General features: G+C 38.7%; 1 protein-coding gene across 3 annotated transcripts in view; it reads left to right on the top strand.

Annotated features, from left to right (window-relative positions):
- Positions 1-2,012: 2,012 nt before the first annotated feature.
- adgrl1a (adhesion G protein-coupled receptor L1a) overlaps positions 2,013-20,380 on the top strand; it is a 106,716-nt gene continuing 88,348 nt past the window's right edge. Inside the window, exon 1 of one of the 3 annotated variants that reach the window (XM_016660798.1) lies at positions 2,013-2,814. The gene's annotated coding sequence lies outside the window, so the exon portion shown is untranslated. The remainder of the gene's footprint in view (positions 2,815-20,380) is intronic. The other 2 variants (XM_007572319.2, XM_007572321.2) reach the window with 2 other exon arrangements.

Here is a 20,380-nt window from a genome sequence, read left to right as displayed (position 1 = left end):
TCCTCAAATGATTCGAGTACCTCGATTACTAAAATTCCTCGAGGCAAATTATCTGCCCCTAAGCTTCCTTAAATTATGTTTTATTGTTTAGCGCAATGTGTTCCAGTCGGACGATTATTAATGTTACGCAATGCTCTTACTTCCGTCTAAGAGTTGTTGACGAATTCTAAGTGCTATTAGCATAACATGTCCAATTTTCAATTTTTAATACGGATCCAGGGGTGATTTCAATGATTGACGATAACATCCGGATTTTCATCGGGTTTTTTTATTCCTTTTTTTATGCAAGGAATATGACAGCCGTTCTCCCGGAGTTGCTGTCTGTTGGCTGGTTCGGAGCAAACGGCGGCGAAGTGCGCGGCGGGTGTATTCATACAGGTGGAGTGGATACACCGAACACTGCTGTATGCTTATGGTAAGTGTAGCTTTATGGAGGAAATGGAAAATAAATTTTATACCTTTCCGGTCGCAACAAATGGGTGACGGAGCGCAACGTGGCGGTAGATAGCTGTCATAAGTGCTTATTTGTGCGACAAAAGTTCTGCTAGCATGGACATAAAAGGTATAGATGGCAGAGTTAATCTGTTAAATTGAAGACAAATACATAAACTTAAAAACTGGAGTAAACATCCTTTTAGAAGTGTCTTTGTGAGGCTGCTGCTTTATTATTAGATTTAATATAGAATTTTTGTATATTTTTGTCCAGGCTAACTTAAAAAGTAAGATTAATTTTCTAAGCTACACAAATATGAACATTTTCTCCGATGTTGATGTCCAATATTAATACTGCTGTTATGTCAGCATTTACCAATATTTCACTTTGTCATTTATTCTTCTACTTTATTAATCGTTGGAATAACTGATAGATTACTAGATTGCTAAAATAATCGTTTACAGCCCTAATTGCCATGAGGCCATCATCGTGACTTTCCAAATTAAAAAAAAAAAATCGGCAAAGTCACGATCCGGAAAGTCACCCTTACTCTAGAATAGCATTAATATATATTTTTAAAATCCACTTATTTTTGTTATTGACTTACCTCCAGTGCAAGAAATTCCAACACAGCCCAACATTGCTGCAGTGTTTCATTCCATGACTCGCAGTATCCATGGAGTGGCTGATTCATGCCCCAGTGAAGAGTTTTGACTACCCAAACTGTTATATTTTTTTGCTTTAACCCACAAGCAGCATGTCGACTGCCTGGAGCGCTAACTGATGACGCTCCTTCAGCTCAGTGTAATAATCTATCTTGAGTTTTCAGCCTCCTCACTTAGGTGAACTAGAAAAATTATATATATAAAAAAAATAAAAAATCCGCCTGTGACAGCAACCAAGTACTACTACTTCAGTCTGAAATATTTTCGTGAGCTTAGCGCTGCTGCTGTGCTGGGAACGATGTTCAAATGTATTGAAATTCTACATGCATAGGAGTTGAGATCAACTGTTGCTGAATGGCTTCAATTAACCGACTCCCAAACTGTTTTAAAATCATTGGTTTTCTAGGCAATCAATGCACAAAGCCTGCATACCAATAATTCTCGGAATTTAGAAATTAATCATGTTGCTGCCTGTCATGCACTCATTTACTGAGGATTCTATTGTCTTCACATTGGAATGAATGAGTTTCAGCTCTTGCACAAGTCATCTCAGCCAAACCCCGATTTATGCCACATGCAGTTCATTCTGGATTATTACATTACTGAATTTAAAGTAATTTAGCAGGGCACTCAATAATGGCTATTTTAATTAGCTCTCAAGGTTCCTGATCCTTATCTTCAAAACAACAAAAAACCTGACAAAACCCCCAGGAAAAAAAATAAATAAAAAAAATAAAAATAAAAAAAACAACAACAAAGAAAAAACTCGACATCTATAAAAAGATCCCAAGCAGTGCCAAGACAGCGGTTTGTCTGTACGTGAGCAAGCAGTGGGGGCTCAGCTGCATCACCTCAGACTCGGTAGTAGAAACTTATTTGAAATTTTTTTTAGGCTACCAACAGTACTGTGACGAAGGCACTAGAGTGTAATAGGCCTCATAAACCTGCTGAGGTTGAACATACCATGTGGATGGTCCTGATGAGAGTGTGCGCTGCCTGCTGACAAAAGAGGGGAAAGAGACGAGCGATGAGCTCTGTGCGTCAGGACGCACAAGGCAGCCGCATATGGCCTGGGTACCCTGATGTAAACGGGTGATCTGGAAGGGGGAAGAGTGGACAGTTTGGAAAAAAGCAAGAAGAGGTGCGCATCAGGCATTCACGAGTCTGATCTCCGCTCGCATGCAGACGTTTTTTTTTTTTTTTTTTTTTGCGAGGGTGGCACATTTGCTCGCACCTTGTAGCAGTTCACACCTTGTAGCAGTGGCGGACGGACTGCACGTTACTTCTGTTCAGTTAATGTTCCTCCGTAGTTTCACGTTTCGGGCAATGCCAGTGTCGTAGTCACTCGCGGGTCGTCATTGCTACTACCAGGACGATGGTGTCGTCGTTATTTATTTTGATGCCCAGACGGGCGCATTTTCGTGACAGTTGCTTCTGTCCTTAAGGATTTTCCTTTACGGCTCTCATATTTTTGGTCTGGTGATCTTTTTTGCCTCCCCCCCCCCTCTTCACTTTGTCCTTTTATATCCCGGTTTGTCTTTAAGATAGCAGCCTATTAATATTTAATTCTTATGCATCCGCATGAAGACGGCACCAGAAAGGAGAAAACGAGCGATAACCGAGCGGGGGAAAGGGAGAAGGAGGCAGCTGGGGAGACAAACCAGAATGAATGAGACACTCTGAGCAGCCAAGAAGACGGAGATCGGAGAAATCGAGGTAAGACCGAAGGGCAGTTTTTTTAAATTTCCTGTACATGTTATACTAACGCGGCAATTTTATGAACTGTGAACAAACCGGAGGTCCCCGATCAGCGTCTGCGAGGTCTTCAACCTGAATTATTCATTTATTGTTTTACGGTTTGACAGTTATCGACTTTATGTTTATTGATGTATCCGTTCCATGTTTAAAATGCGTGTTGGGTTTTGGAAATAAGCCGAATCCTGAAAGGGGGGGATCCTGCTGTGGGCTCAACGCACCATGGAGCCGCACTAAAACACATTCTGATGAATTTACTTTATTTGCGATTTAAAAGGGCAGTTTGTCCTGTAAAAGCTGCATTTTGACCAAAACACAGAGGCGGGTCGGTAATAGCGCTCAGCAAAAGTGATAAACTGCTTATTTGTTATCTGTAAGCTACTACCTAAAAATGAGATATCACTGAATGTTGCTCAGTTTGAAACGCATGCAGTTGTGCTTTTTCCCCTCTCCATTTATTTTCATGAGGAACAAAATTAAGCATCTCATTGAGCATTAGGGGAATAAAAGCATCAGAGCTAAGTGTGAACTGCTCTGTTCAATCCCACACCAATAATCCAGAATGTCTTCAAATCATTATCCACTGACTCCCTTTAGATTTTAGTATTTGAAGACTACGGTCTTCCAAATTAAAATCCAGATTAAAGAATGTGTGTAATGACGGCTCATGCCCGAACATATTATAATATCTAATTTTTATCCAATCTGACCCCATAATGTTTTGGATTCATGTCATGAAAACTGATGCGGTATTATAATATTACTTTCTGAACTAATTCCCAATTTAATATTAAGGCATGTAATAAAACACATCAACAACATATATTGTAGTGATGATGAAATTAAACATTTGTTTTTTTTTTTGTGCCATCATGATAAAATTGAACTTGAGGACTCATACTCGACAAACCCCAAAAGCAGTTATTTTCAGCCTATAAGCCTTTTCCTCATTTCACCGGGGTGCATTGTGTTTGTCCTGCCAATTTCTGGGAAAAATTGGCAAGTCCACTATTCTGAAGGGGCTGAATGAAATTCAAATTCTTCAGGTGGTAAAACAGCAATATTGCAACTGTCTGATTGCGTTATCTGGACATTCAAGAAGGCAGGCTTGGAATTGGTTTACTGCCAAACACACTCCCCAGGAAGACAGAAGGATTTATTTCCCCCTTGTCTGTGTGTCACATACCCATCAGAAAAATTATTCTCGGTTTTCTGTTGTTGAATTATATTCATACATTAACATGTCATTAATGGTCATCACAGACTTTATAGGTCACTAAAAATAAGTTTACGTCTTTAGGTGTTGGTTTTCATAGCCTCTGTTGTTTTGATGCTTGGATTTGATAACCATATTAAAAGAAAATGGTCACACACACACACACCCACAAAAAAAAAACATTACTCTGATTTTCATAGTATTTAGGTGTAAATGCACTAGCTCACTGTATATGTTAACTCATATACTTTGTATATATCTGTGTGTGTGTTTACATGCACTGTATATGTGCACGGCACACACAAATAATCATTTTATAAATCTTTATATGAACATGAATAATATTGCTTTTTTCGTATTCATAAAAATATGAATGTCTTGTCTTTGCATTTTTGTTACTTACAATTTAATGCAATATTTATGTACCCCCTGCAGCTCTTTCTCAAGGCAGACTAAATTAATATGTTAATAGAATTTATGCAGAAAAACCCAGAACTGATGCAAGTTTCAGAAAATAACTTGATGTTCCACACTCTTTCAGAAACTACATAAATTGCATCAATATTTACTTAAAATGACAGGATTCTTTTGTGTTAGGGAAAGAATCTGACTACATCTTTTGGTGTCATTTTAATTCTGCAAAAGTTTTTTTTGTGCCACAGCTATAGAGACATGTACTGAATAGTACAAGCCTTCATAGAAAATATTGAATTGCGTAGAAGAAATATCTTTAATATGTAAATAACTGATGCGCTTTTGTAACAGCATATTTGCTGCAGAGTTTGGGTTTGTATTTTCTGGTTGTTGGAATTAAGCTTTTCTAACTTCGGACTGTATTTTTAAATTCGAAGTTATATTAATTATATTTGTTTATTCTTCTTTTAATCAAGCGATTGCACTATAGTTAATACTCTTTCTGCATAAGATTTGAAAAAAAAAAAAGATGGAGACCAAATATCTCATAATATTAATTTGAAAAAATTGGTGTTTGGTGACACAAATCAAATAATAAATGCAGTTTTTAGGTGAGAATGAGCAAACAATGTAAAGCAAATAATTTTAATCTAAACACAAATATTTTTCATACATTTTAAGTGTACAGTGGTGTAAATGTGATAACATGTAAGTAATTGAAATATTTTCTACGTAGTTATCAGTGTATTTCAAATTACGCCCAGCCTTTAAAGTTTGAATGCTGAAGTGACCTCAAATGCTCTTTCGAATGCCACTGTAGACTTCGTGTAAAAATGTGTGTGTCAGGACTGAACAGAGGATTTATAAAGCCAACTCCATTTTTTTTTTATTTAAAAAGTCCTAAGATCAGAGGTGCCTTTTGATGATGAAAGGTTTCCAGACAGATTTAAAATCCGATTAAAACTACCAGTCCTGCATGCCAATTTGCCAATCCTGATCTGTTTAAGGTACCGTGCCAATGGTTTATAGAGATTTGTTGTTACCAATGAGTATTTGTAACTGTAATAAATAGACAACAAACCTTTGCCAGATTGAATTGTACATAGACGTGGATTTTTGACCTTTCTTCAAAATCTAATTTCCCTTCAGCACACAAAATCCCTCAAAACGTTTTTGATAGTATCGTTGCAGTTTGTGATTACCGAGCTCGCTTCAGCCTATTCCATCTCATTTGGGTGGAGTTATGCAGTGAAAAATGTGGTGGTGGTTGGACACATGGCTATATTTGTAGTGTCCCATGAGGTAGAGTGCTCCTGCGTATCTCTTGTGCACGGGCAAAGAGAGGTCTTTTGTGCTCTTTTTTTCTAATGTCAAAATGTTCTGTCTCTGTCGGGCCTTTTCCCTTTGACCGATCCAGCAGCTTTTTTTTGTTCCCCATCACTGTTCTCTACTCTCCCTGTTCAGAGGAAGCGTTGCTTACCTGGCAGTGGCAGTTCTGGAGTTGTCACTCGACTGATAAGACTTGTCCTTACAGAAAAGCCATTACAATTCTAATGACAGTTACTGTGATTCACTATTTTACCACTGCCAACCAAACACACTGGAAATGGTTTTCATCGGTCACTGCTGGAGTCATTATTGCAATCACAAATACTCAATTATGTCTGTAAGGGCTATTTGTCATGTTTTGGCTGTTTTCACCCTAAATTCTAGATTAGATCTTGGGTGCAAAACATGTAGTAATAAGAGAGTGCAACGAATAAAACAGAAAAGAATTAAGACTGGGAAGTACATTAGCAGAAAGGAAGCATAGTTTATGGTTAACGGACTAAGAGTCCCTTTTCTGTGGCAATGAGGTGGAAAAGCAAGAGACAAAGTGTGTCTATTTTGAAGCCCACTGCGTTTGTGTTGCGGATTTCTCTATGAATCTGACCATGCACTCATGCAGCAGCATGCAACTGTAGCCCTACCAGTCTGTGGTCTCTGTTACTCTTGGAGAAAGTCTGAAGGTGTGGGTTTTGAAAAGCCCATCTTACAGGAACCCTACCACACACTAATCCAATTCAGTGCTGCCAACCTTGAGCGTGTGTAGGCGCCGGGATGGCGAAAAACGAACAGGGGCAACGAGAGCACATGCACGGGAAGAAATCGATGAGGACTCTTTTTCATAAATGGAGTGGGTGTTAAATTAGCTGGATTGGCCCATGTAGCAACACACTGGATTGAGTGCCGGGTGTATTTTGGTTGTGTCTATTGACTGAGAGACAGCTTGGTATACAGCAGAGAAAAGACGTACTGATGCTCAATCAATGTGTCCAATCAGCCTCAACACTGTTTCATTCACTTTTGCAGTTTTTTTTTTTTTAGATTGGAAGGAGATACTGAGTCAGAAGGTGTATAGCTGCAGTTTTAACAACCGATTTATAGAAGTCTGTTTTTCTCAATTCTCAGTCTCTATTTTATAGATACTGTAGAGAAAATTAAGAGAAAGAAACACCAGACCGTTCAGCTATCAGGGCGACTCAAATAGTTAACTCTATTGACGTTTTTCGGTTACTAAATTAAACTAAACTCTCAGAGCGTCACCCATCCGTTTGAGTCAGTTGTTTCATATTTTAAATTACAGATGGCAAGCTCTGAGCAGCATCTCTGTTCAGGAATAGACTACAAGGTTGATAACAGAGCTTATATCACAACTAATTAACCATCTAGCAACAGCTGGCTTTTGTTGTATTACTTTGTAACTAGCAGATTGACAAAAAAATTATGTTGTGATTTGCAATAAGCTCTAAAAAAACTATAGGTACATTTAGATGGTGTTTTATATTTTTGCTTAAATCCCTGTATCAACTTCAGCGCAATAAATTAGCAGATAAATGGATATCATTAATGTTATTGCAATAATCATCATTATGCTACATTATCTTGGTGGCTGTTGTAATAATTATTTCATATGTCTTTTTAAATAAAAGAAATTAGATCATATTGTTTTAGTATGAAATTTTTGTAACTGATGCTGTGAAACCACGGTAAACTGTACTTCACATCTCATTAATTACTGTTGTGGTATATGCCACCTTAATAGTCATGACTTCATTTATATTTATATCCGTTAGACGACTTTCACAATGTACTTTATTCAATGTTTCCAGCTAAGGTTTCCACTCCATGTTCACAGGACAAGATTTTTAGGCCGACAGTCTTAAGTGTAGCTTACCCACTTGTGAAAGTACAACCTTGCAACACAGAAAAATGTAAAAAAAAATGTATACCAAAGTGGGTAAATTTATACCAATGTGGGCGGTGTAACACAGAGGAGCAAGGCCAAGAGTGGGGATGAGTGGAAGGGGTTGTGGTCAGGACGAGGGAATGCATCGTTGCCAAATTAACGACTTTGTTGCTCTATTTAGCGGCTTTTCAGACCTCACTAGCGATTTTTGTTTTTTCCAAAACCAGAGACAATTCTAGCAACTTTTTTTGGTGTTATTGGAGCCTTTCATGGTGACAACATGTGAAAGCCCCGATCGCTCTGCAGCAACTGAAGCGAGAAGTGAGTGTTGCCGAGAGCCGCCTCCTGCTTCCCAAGCACTGCAGCCAGTCTCACATAGTCGTCTTGTTGCAAACTGCCAGAAGTCGGAGCAGAGAGCAGAGGAGACCCATTCCACTCCTTGTTCACATTGCACATGAATCACATGTGCAAAGCTTAGAAACGCTACTGATCAATGCTCGGTGTCCATTAATCAATGCTCGTTTGACTCGCCACAGAGGCGTGTCTGAGTGACATGGTTGTGTACTTGAATGCAGTACCACCAAGCTGTACCATTGTAACCAAGAGAAAAATTGCACTGCAGTAGACCCCCTACAAGACTAAGCATTGTGTATTTTAACTAGGGTTTTTTATACTCCAGTAGAAAGGACAGTAAAGACAGTGTAAGCAAGGTTTATAGTTGATGCATTAAAATGGGTGCGAAGGGGTGTTTACCGATTGCGCTGTGCTTTCTTTCACCTCTCTATTGGCCGCTATTATTCCTGAATTATGATGGCTGTTCATGCACCTTCGAATTTTTGTAACTCATTTTTTAATACAAAAACACAGTGGGCTGCTGGTGGACTGCCCTACTGCTTCTACCACTGGGGCTTAGCAGGTTTTTTGGTGGAAACCCAGTATTGTCTTTTCTCTGTCAAAAATAGTCTACTATCGCCATCGCTTCTTCCTTGTCGGCCATGTTTATTTGCTTTGAACTCATGTTAGATCTTGAGAGGCTTTGAGAGATTTCTCGTCTGATATCTGAATGTTTCTGTGTGGCGTGTTGTCTTTGTCATGTGAGCATACACCACATACTGAAGAACCTAAGCTGCTATTCATTTTTATCGTCACGTGTGAGGTGTCTCATGTTTTGAAAATCAACTGACAATTTTAAAATCTATCCATGCGAATCAGATATAATGTTAGTTTATCTCTCTTATTGGTGCTGTTTTATTGTGCCTCATTAATAGGTAATTGTGATAGTAATTTCCTATAACAAACGATAGAATACTGGGTCAGAAGATATCTCATGGTTAATCTGGATGCTGGACTTTGAAGCTTCTACATCTTTTCCATGTGGCCTCTCTTATTGGGCTTCCTGATATAGTGAAATTCCACTATTCTCTGTGCGACATCTGAGCCAATATATACCATATATATGCTTGTGTGTAAAAAGTGTATACTTTTTTTCACAAGTTTGCCTAGTTTGAATTTGTGAAGACAAGGTCAGGAGGTGGAAAATGGCCGTTTCACACTAAGGAAAAGATGAAGAGAACCATGAGGAAACTAAATCCTGAACCTTAGCTAATTGGAGCAGCCTTCTGCATCCAGCCTGTCCATCTGAAAAAGGAGGAGCACAGAGATGAAAGGAAGCAGGGATCAATTGACCTAATTGCCTGTCCAATCAATCCTTATGTTTTTCTGATAGCTTGATAGAGTAGTCAGAGCGGAGTGGCGCATGAGCTCCTCTAATTGGCTCGCTCCAAAACGGACAGCGCAGGAGTCTGAGCAGTAATGGCACGAGGAGTCGTCACTCCTCCTTACACCTGGTGCTCTCATTCTACCAGTGTCAATACTGACACCTTTATCCTCATTATCCTCAGCTTAGTGCCATGTGCAGGCCCTTCATCAGTTTCTGCAGGACTTCGGTTTTGCTTTATTGCACCTTTATTCGCAATGTTTTTCTCTTTGCCTGCAACTCGGCCTGCTGACTCAATTACTTAATCACTTTGTGTCAATCAACACAGCTGGTCAGGCATTAGAATTTGCAAATACATGTCTATAAACATCAATGTTAACCTGAGACTCACCTGAGTCATTCCACTGAGGATGGCTCCATTGGGTTCGTATTTGTGTCAGCAGCTCACTCCTTGGAGTATTTGGTGTTGGACTGGTGTGCGTGTGTTTGTGTGTGTGCGTCTTTTGTTCCATGCTGCGAGCTGCAAGAAGAGGTGTGGGACCCAAAGAAGACGCTTGTTTTCTTGTTTTCCAAGATGAGAGAAGGAAGCAGGCTGAGAAAAAAACACACAAAAAAAACAAAAAACAAAGGTAGTAAAGGAGTAGAGAGATGTGAAATAGGACATACGTATTCATAAACAGCTGCAAAAACTCCCAGAGCATTATACGTAGACCTGGAAAATGCCAGATTAAACAGAGAGTGGGAATTGCACTAATATGGAAAGAGTCTATAAACACAGAGAGCAATGAACTTTGAAGGAGGGAAAGAGGGAGCACATCCGGGTTGGATTAATTAAGGATTATAATTATGTTGGGACTTTGCACATCTCACCTGAGACTACCCAACGGTGCACTTCTCCAATCCTGATGCCCTCTGCTCCTCTGCACAGGCCACGGGAAAATACTGCTTACACGTGCTATATCATAAAATCACCTCTCCGACACTATTTATATAAGTAAATGAGTGTTAAGGCATATTAACCTTCTGCTGGTGTTATTTCAATCAGCATTAGTTATTGTACTAATGCAGCAAATTCGGCAAATAAACCTCTGTTCTGCATGGTAAACAGTACAGCCAGCTCTTTCTTGAGAAGGGAAAATAATTGCTTTATCAAATTAACTTAGCATGGTGATGAAAACTGGTTTTAAAAAGCAGTTTTTCAATTTGCCATTTGGTGTTAAACAACTCAGAATAAGTTGAAATAAACCATAATTTGGTTTGCAAACAGTATTTTGCTTAGAGCTTGAAGCATGGTAACTGATAAACCCTCAGATCTTATCATTAGCTTGTCATAGATGTTTGAATTGCTTTTATTATTCTCATTTGGTTTGTAGCAGATTGCAATCAGATTTCTAATGATTTTTACTGGAAGACATGGGTTACAAATCTAAGAAAATTATTAAGAACCAGTAAGATATGTATGTGAAGCTGGAGAGATATTGTAACAAATTTTCTGTACAATCCAAAGATTGGTTCATGATGTGATAAACTACATTGGGATTGGAAAAAATCAGTCAAAGACCAATTGTAACAGGATTGTAGGCATCTTTGTTCAGCAAATGTTACTGACAATTAAAATTTAGCTGGACAAATCTTCTGTTTAGTTTATATTGAATAGACATAGACCAAACCACTAAAGACATTTATTATAGTAAGTTGTGACCTTGGTCACCTTACAGCACGAACCAATTCAAAAAGACACAAAATAACAACACAAACTGCATACACACATTCTTTGCTGCCACTGAGACATTTAGTGAGCAGAATGGGAGAGGATTTAATTGAGTCTTTGATCATTATAGAATTACCATGTGGCTTCTTGGCACCCTGGTTATTGTTTCATGGATTAATCATTTTCATTCAACAAATTGTGGAATCCACACAGCAAATCAGTGGGCTGCCTGCTTGACATAGATATGCAGTTGGAGCAAGGGAATTTTAATGTGTTCTTGCCCTCCAATTGGCTGCAGTCATCCATGCAACTTGATTTATTTGACAGATTGGTTTTATTGATTTAGTGAATTAATGTGGTGCCAGTTTAATCAGTGTGCTATGGAACTGTGTGGAATTTGACATCTATGTGAACTCAAATAAATTGAGTGTAAAATATCGATCTGCTTATCTACAGTATTTATTCAGCTATTTGTCTTAGAGCTGATTAATTCAGTGTGTGCTAAAAATGTTGTGCTCATGTTCATGGGACGGTGCAGGTGTTTTCTTTGTGTGTCTTATGCTTCCTGTGTGTTGCCATAACTGGTTGTGCATCTGTTATTTTCCAGTGCTGTCATCCCGTTGTTGGAATGGCAGTAATTAGAATTTATGCCTCTTCTTTTTCATGCAAAAGCGTACTGCTACTGCATGCTATAAAATGAAATATAACATGCAACCTCAGCACATGAATGTTCAACATTAATGCACTTGTAAATGTGCTCTCACATACCAACAAACATGAACTGCAAGGGTATCATCCTAATGTATGGGGATGTTTTTCATGTGTTTTTTTTTTGGTAGCAGTTGCATGGGATGTAATGGGTTGTTGTGTGTTGCTGGGGCAGTGTATAGCGCCATCAAGGTGATATTGTGAAAGTCAATATAAAATATGTTTTCTAATTAGGACTGAGGTGGCTGCTTCAATAGAAGGACCTTTTGTTTGAATGAATAAAATGCCATGCATTTCTTTTTCCCCATCTTTAAATAAGGACTTCCCAAGTGCTTGTTACACAGAATCACATCTGTGTAACAAAATGTATCATTATATTATATTTGCTGAATTCCCAATTGTGGTGTTTTCATGAAGACATATGAGTAACAGAAAGAGTTTGTGTTTTTCTTTAGTCGTGTTACACAGTTTATCAAGGTTAGGTCGTCTCATATTTTAAATTTGGTCAGAGACCTGAGGCAAGAAATAAAGAAGTATATATATTTTTTTTTCAAAAATCGCAAAAATAATTAAACAGTGCCCTACCAAGATTGAAAACAATAGGAATATTAGGTTTACATTTTCATGCTTATTACAACTGAACAATAATTATGAGTGTTATTCAACAAATATCTTTAGTGGAGTTCATACTTAAAATGTCAAATAAAATGTACACAGTTTCTTAAATACTCTCAATATTGCAGTGTTTAATAATTAAAAAGAAAATAAATCCCATTTCACACTGAATTCATTAAATAATTTGTAAATTAGATTGAACATACTATATATCATAACTCTTTAGATCAGTGCAGAAAGCTGCGTTCTAAATGCTGCTGACGGCTTTTATGGGGTATTTTATGAGAGGCTTTTAATAACTGGCTCCTAAAATTAAACAACAGCATTCAAACCACACAAAAAAGATCATCAATTGAATCCATTTCCATCCGAGGCTTTGCTAATAGTAGTAATTTTCTGACTATCACCATAATGAGGCAAGACTGAATTTATTGCATCTGTTTTGTCAATATCTTCATTGTCCTTTTATTTTTGTTGTCAGAAGTCAAAAATAGACAATCTGTCAAAAATAAATCTGTTTCTGTTTACACTGGCATGAAGTTTCAAAATGGTTTTCTTAAAACTGTGTTTTTATTTTTTTTCAAAGGTATGCATAACTAGTAGTGGAAATTAAGATAGACATGTGAAAACACGTTTGCTTTAGGCAACAGCATACAAGCTTTCAAGTCTCAGCTTGAAATGGTACAGCCTTTTACATGGCTTTGTTTTCACCATCACAGCAAAACTGATGCAAGCTCTGTGCATTTCTAGTTTATCTATTGCAAACCATAATCTTGCAATTGCCTTTGGGTCGTAGCTTGCCCAAAGCAGGTTATTATGACTATTTAAACAGTTTTTCAGATGTATTTCTTATGGGATTCTCTTTACCTCCTGGCGACTCATTGGATGGATGGGTTGGTCAGAGACTATTATCACTTCATTAAGGTGTTTGGCCTATCCATGATTTATAAGCCAGGAAGTCCCGACAAAAGATATTCAGCTAAAAAAGGAGCTCATTCATGTTCTATTTAAATCGCATATATCTTCATTTTTACAATTTTTATTCTTCGACCATGTTTGACAACTTCTACTGCAGCCAAAAGTTGCAGAAGAGCAACGACCTTTCTAGGAGTGTCAAACTCAGGCATTTACACATAAAACAGTTTTACTTTTAAAGTGTTACTTTTTACTACTTTTGCTACAAAAGCAGCAAAGTCTCCGACTTGAATTTTAGTTCATAAAGGAAACGTTTGCACGGTAATAGTGAGAAGAGAGAACCTAAACATTCTGACCTTCATTTAGCTCAGACACAAGGAAAAACAATCAATGGTGCTACATCCACTTACTGGTTAAAAGATAATGTTGTTGCCTAGTAAACTTTTTTTTTCTAAAGCAACCCCATATATTACCTTGAGATCTAGTTGTTATTCGAGCTGTTAGTTGTAGCTATGACATAAACTGTGCTGTGTTCTCATCCCTCAGCATTGGATTGTTATTTAGAAGCTACACCAATGTACCTCAAAGACAAGATTATATTTTAAACTTAATTTCTCAAAAGGCCAATTATTTCTAATACAGTAAAATTGTGAATTCATTCACATCACACTCTTTTCTATTCTTTTCCCTTGGTCCTTAAAACCACTCGCTCTGGTCTCACGGCTATTTGTTGACTAGTCTAAATTATATGGTTCACATACAGACCTGTTTGCTAACCCACCTTTTGCAGTTTATGGAGCGATGTGTCTATGTACTTACTGGTTCCTCTAATATGTGCCTGTTTACACTCCTTGCCCCCAGATCTTGCACTTACAAGCACCTGAGCGGACTTTCCATCCTTTGCAAGTGTACCTACATTTGCCCTACATTCACCTTCTCCCCACTCATGTGCCCACCCTTGCTCACCTTTTGATGCAAGCAGATATGGATGGAAATACAAATGACCCCAGATGAACCCAGATATTGAGCTGTTTTAAAGCCAGAGGCTTTAAACAATATCCCTTCACTGCTCCAACATTGCTGAAAAAGGAGGGGCCAGAGTTTCTCACAACATCAGGGTTTTATATGGGATTTATGACCCTCGTCCCTCGCAGCAATCTTTTCCTCCACTGGCTTTTTTCCCACTGGGTAGAATTAGCAAGTGAAGAAAACAAACAAATTACAAGGAAACAAATGAAACATCTAATAAGCATATATTGATATGGAGAAAGGGCTTTCAGCAGGATACAGCCTGAGCGAGGAAGCAAGGAGGAAGAGCACTGTGTAATCCTAACACTTACTCACCCTCTACGTTTTCATTTACCTCTAATTTCTTTTCTGTCCTGCTGTCCCGTCCACCCTCTGTGAATAGTCCATGCGGCTCTCTGAGGAGATCAGCTCAAAGGATGGGCAGTGTGAGACAGATGGGCAGATGATGGATCTGACGTGATAGACAGCAGGGTGATGGATGGCCGGCTGGCTGATAGGGGATTAATGCAGTGCTGAGGCTGCCGCTGTACAGAGGATGGCTTAGCGATAGATAGATAAATCCGACGAGCAGATAAACAAGAGAGCACTAATCCACGCCCCCTTGATGGACAGAAAATCAAAGTAGGGGAAAAGAGCCACAGTGGGAGAGATGAACGTTTTTACTGTCATTACAGGGTGTAGATCTTTCATGGAGAATGTAAGTGGACGTAAGGTGGGATGAGGAAGAGCACTGAGGAAAACTGGAGTGGCGCTGTGATTTTAGGCATGGGTCATTGATAGTGTGGGTCTGTTCAGACGATTTTTGTGCTGTCTGTGTCTGCACTTATAGGTACAGCAGGTTTTGCTTGATGTGGCATGCCTGGAGGGTGACAGTTTAGGATGGCGATGAGCTTTTTTCAAATGATGCTGAACGGTTTAACTGGAAAAGAGAGATTAGGCATAGCAGCAAATTGGCCATGGTAGGATGTGATAGGATAAAGGGAAAGTGGAGAGTGGGCTGGTTGGAAAAAGTTGATAAGAATGGTTGCTGATTCCATCAGCACAACAGCTTAACCTTCTCTGTAACGTGCCAAAATAACGGGTTCAGGCCTTTCCATTTTAACAGTTCGGCTAAATTGTGGGATAAAATTACCTGTTGTGATGAGGGGACAACAACAAACACACACACACACACGCACACACACAAAACGTGATGGAATGAAGTATTGGCCAAGTGGGAGATCCTCTCGAAATGGGGAGCAAGCGGCCCTTCCTTGCGTTATTATTGAGCGCTAAGCTTTGTCTCTGTTCGCCGTTTCAGAGGACCCCAGGGGTTCTGGCATCGATCCGCTGTGCTTAGAATGCACTCCAGTGTCACCTATTTAAACACCGAGAGCTGGTAGCCAACAGAAATGAGCTTTTATTTATCAAGCCTCTGATTTTGGCTGCATGGATGACAACTTGATTAGCACTTAAAGGAGCCCTTAAATCTTACGTTGGATTGGAAGCAATCTATACAGAAGGGGAGGCAGCAATCTTGGCCGGAGAAAATTGTGGAGGGTGAACAGAGAGGTGAGGGACAGTGTCAACAGAGGGTTAATTAGTGGGTGGTACAAACTGGATGAAAAGTGTTTGACAGAGACAAGCAAAAGAGAAAAAGACAGTTAAAGATAGTGTGTAACAGAGACCAGAGGGCAAGAAGCAAAAGGAATTAGAGGATGTCACTGAGGAGGGGTGGCATTGACCAGATAGGATACGAGTGTGAGTAGATGGGTCACAGAAAAGATGTTAGATTAATGTATGTGAACAACTAAAAGCCAGAGTAAATGAACAAATTGCCAAGCAAACCAGGAGTTGATTTCTATGTAGTTGTGTCTGCTAATGCAGATTGTGCAGGGATTGTATACATACGAGTGTCACGGTAAATGAATGAGTGAGGCATGATGGAAGAAACTAAGTGAGTGAGTAATAGGGGTCAGTGATGGGTGTGTTGACAGAAAGTGTCAGCTTTAACCATGCTGACCTGTGAATACAGGCTGCATGCACAAGCGGTTAAATCTGAGTGCTTGCTTGGACGTGAACTGACACTAAAATTGGATGTGAATATCGAGTTGAATGTGAAATGAATGTAAATAAGAAAAGTAGGCGGATGGTGTTTTGCATATTTATCTCTATGTGTCATTTTGTTGTCTTCTGTGCATCATTTTAAGTGAGTCTTGGAAATGTTTTTTCTAGCCTCTTTGGCATGTAAGTGCTTCTACATTTAAGCACCTCATTTCATCATCTGTGCAATTATACCCAAATAATTTTGTCTTGAGATGAAACATTTTCTATGCTTGCTTTCTGTATAAGTACCTAGATTAAAGATACCTGTTATTCCAATGGTATATATACCATTGGAATAATGAACTATATATTTTTGCATCATTTTAGTTTAGTGGCGAGTTCACTTTAAACACATTGGTGTGTTTAAAGTGTGAGTGCTTATAGAAATAATTTTTCTGTATCTGTGCAACTGGCAGTGTGAATATGTCAGAACCTTAGGGTTGAGGTTGGTTCGTCTGGTGCAGTTTGTTCTACGGCTAACCCTGACTCACCCCTTTGTGTAGCATTAGTGGCAAAACAATACCTCCCATGATATGTCAGAAGAATTTGCATGCCATAAATGCACAAACATAGTTTAGTGTCATCTCTTTTCTAAGGGCCTTTCACTTTTTGCTGCTCGCTTGTCTCTCTCACCTTGCTGTCGCTTTGTCTCTTGCCCTCCTTACCATCCTAGACTGCAGCGTTCATGTTTGACCCTGTTGTAGTCTCCTTCAGGGCCTGTCTCTTGGCGATCAAGCTCCATTATTTATGCTGTATCGTGTTTCACCATCAATTCCCGCAATGGAGCAGATGAGACAGATTTCCTTGACTGTCACAATAGCACAGAGACTCAGCCGAGGTTGGAAATGGAATTAGCCTTAAATAGAATTTAATTTTCACCGTTGTCGCCTGTCTACCACCCAGACGGCATGGCTGGCTTGGGTAGAGCTACTATCATTGTGTGTTTGGTGAATGCGTGTTTTGTGTAGTGCATGAGAAAGTGAGACAGAGGTATTACTATTGTTCTGTGCAGTGGTCACCGCAGAATGTGACATGCATGTGAAACTACAATACTTATTTCTAAAGTTTTTTTTCCCCGACGCTTGGTCTCCAGTTCTGGTTAGATTTATTAAAGAAAGTCTTACACTGACAACCTGAAGGTCCAGCACGGCTGCAAGACATCAATACTTCAGTCTATTAAACAACAGGAGATGGAGACTTTTTTTTTTGATTGATGGACAAATAAGTGGGGCTTTTCTCTGTGAAGTAGAGGACATTTTTGAGTTCTCTGAGTTAATAATAAATAACAATGAAAATCCTTCTTGGGTCAATCAATGACCAGGCTCCATCCACAGAAGCTGCAACTTTTGTGACATGAAACTTATCAGCGAATGAATGAGTAAATAGATAAACGAATAAGAGCCGTTGAAGTGTGAATCGATGTTTATGGATCGGCATCCTAAAACCTGCCGTGCTGCTGATGAAATGAATATGATAGTGGTTGTGTGTGTGCGTGCGTGCGTGTGCTTGTGTGTGTAAGTAAGGCAGACTTTGAATGTTTCTATGATCCTTTGGATTTGTCATGAGCTATGTAGGCACATAAGTTTGATGTGTTTGTCCTTGAGAGTTGAGAGCTGTGTGCCTCCAAGTGTTTTAGTTTTTTTAAAATCGCAATGGGGTCTCAGATGAATAATGCTGTGCGTGTGTGTGTGTGTTTTTTTTTAGCTTATTTTCCTCCCTGCTCAACATAAGCAGGATAAATTTTTGAATTAATGTGTCAGTAATGTGTGTATACTAAAACTAAAGCTTCAAAGTTGACAAGTGATAAAAAAAGTACTTGCTGCGATTATCGACGCTGCGTAATTTTTATTAAGGCATAGGGCTCTTTTTAATAATCATATGATAGTAATAAAAGTCAGCAAAATATAAAATGAAATAGGCTTGATACAGGGGGAGTGACAGACAACACACTGCCACTCAGGGTGAGCCCAACACATAGGACACAGTAGCGACAGCAGTGACAGCAACAAAAATTGAACATTTCTTGTCGTGCTGCAAGCCTGCATGTGTGGGACTACATGAATGAGCTCTAACTTTCACATACACAAATTTCACCAATTACTTGGCTGAAGGAGGGCAAGCAATTGTTGCCTCATTTCGCTGAAATGAATGACACGCGTCACCTTCTGTGTGGTGAGCTGACGCTATTTTAATTGTCCTAAAGCAAAACTAATTAGTAGTAGGAGGTCAGCAGTCAACTTATAAAAATACCTAACATAACAATTTTTATGTTTTCTTTTTTCCTGTATAGCAGAAAAGTAGCCAATATGACACTGGTTTCATGTTTTCATACTCATGTGGATCTACCTTTAATTCAGTTGTACTATGAATTGAAGAAACAACTTGCTAAACAGTATTAACAAGGACTAGATGTACATATTTAGTGTAGCCCTGTTCAGTTTTTGTTTTTGTAAAATGTGCATAATATTTTTTTGGTCCACTCTGTCAACTACATTTGATAAGGTTAGTACTAATTCTGTCAATTCTTTGTTTTTTTTTCATCAACTTTTGTAATCTTTGATTTATTTCTGGAATTAACAAGTTCTGATGATTTTATATCATAAAACCATCCGCTGCTGGATGTTTTGCTTCGGCTGTGCATCAGTACCTGCGGCCGCATTTGATCTATAAGCAATTTGCTCGAACCTTTTTCATCATGGTTTTCAAGATGTGTTGCCAGGATTTTACAGCTACTCGGCCATCGAGACACCACCCTGTAGCACAGCTTGCGTAAGGGCTTAGCCAAATCCTTTGGCTTTTCCCATTCATCTGCCTCTCAGGCAAAATACCTCCAAAACAATATGCTTGCTTTTGCCTCTTGGACTAAAGAGGCTCTCATGTTACAGAAACATTACATTTTCAGCACCAGCTCACTGGCGTTAGCCATCACATAAACTACTACAAGTGAGGAGAGGAACTGTTCCTCTGTAAAAAGAAAAAAACATCTATTAAGTCAAGTCAAGTTGCTAGTTTTTGCATAATGAAGTAATACGTTTGCATAATTAGTTCTCTGCATGTAACTGTAAAAGGATACTGTGGAAAAGATGACTAACAATACAAGTTGATTGTAAGTAATTATGAAAGAAACCAGTAAGCAGTAAGAGCAGTAAGACAATACTTTTCAACTTTTTCATATACAATCTACATTACTAATCTACATGAACTAACAAGAGAACAAAATTGCAGTAATTTAATCGTGTGTTGTGATTTCATTTAAATCCAGCTTTGACTGTAAGGGGTCACTCAGCAGCACCTTTCTACTTGTGCCATTTAGCAGCAATGCAAGAACAGCTCCAACTGCAGCTGGGAGGATCTATTGTGTGAGGAGTGAGCACTCATCCACATTTGAGTCATTTGGCAAATTGGGAATGAGGAATGTTCCAAGATGGAAAAAAATACAGCTAAAAGGACTTTAATGTTAGTCTTTAGTTGCTTCAGAAAAAGTTGCTTGATTTGTTACTAGTCTCAAAACGCAAACTTTCTAAATATAATGAAATAGGGATTGGAGATGAGTGTGCGTGTGTCTACAGCAAAGTGTGCCATCTTTGGAAGATAAAAGCAACACATATTATATCATTGATGTTCTTTTTTTAATATTGACTGTATCAAAAATAATGCTCATTTTGATAACCCTCATTTGTAAAGTCCACAGGTCTTGGGACCTGTGGACTTTACAAATGAGTCCACAGGTCTCATTTGTGAGACCTGCTCCAATTGATGAATTACTCCACTTTATCAATTGGAGCAATTGCTAAAGTGACTGTAATCTAACATCAGTCAGAACAGTTAGTTTCAGTAAAGGCTAAAAGAAACGAGTGTTCATACCTTATGAACAAACAAGTGTGAAAG

This window comes from Poecilia formosa, unplaced genomic scaffold (genome assembly GCF_000485575.1).
Source record: "Poecilia formosa unplaced genomic scaffold, Poecilia_formosa-5.1.2 Scaffold298, whole genome shotgun sequence".
NCBI lineage: Eukaryota > Metazoa > Chordata > Actinopteri > Cyprinodontiformes > Poeciliidae > Poecilia > Poecilia formosa.
This window is presented reverse-complemented; position numbering and strand designations above follow the sequence as displayed.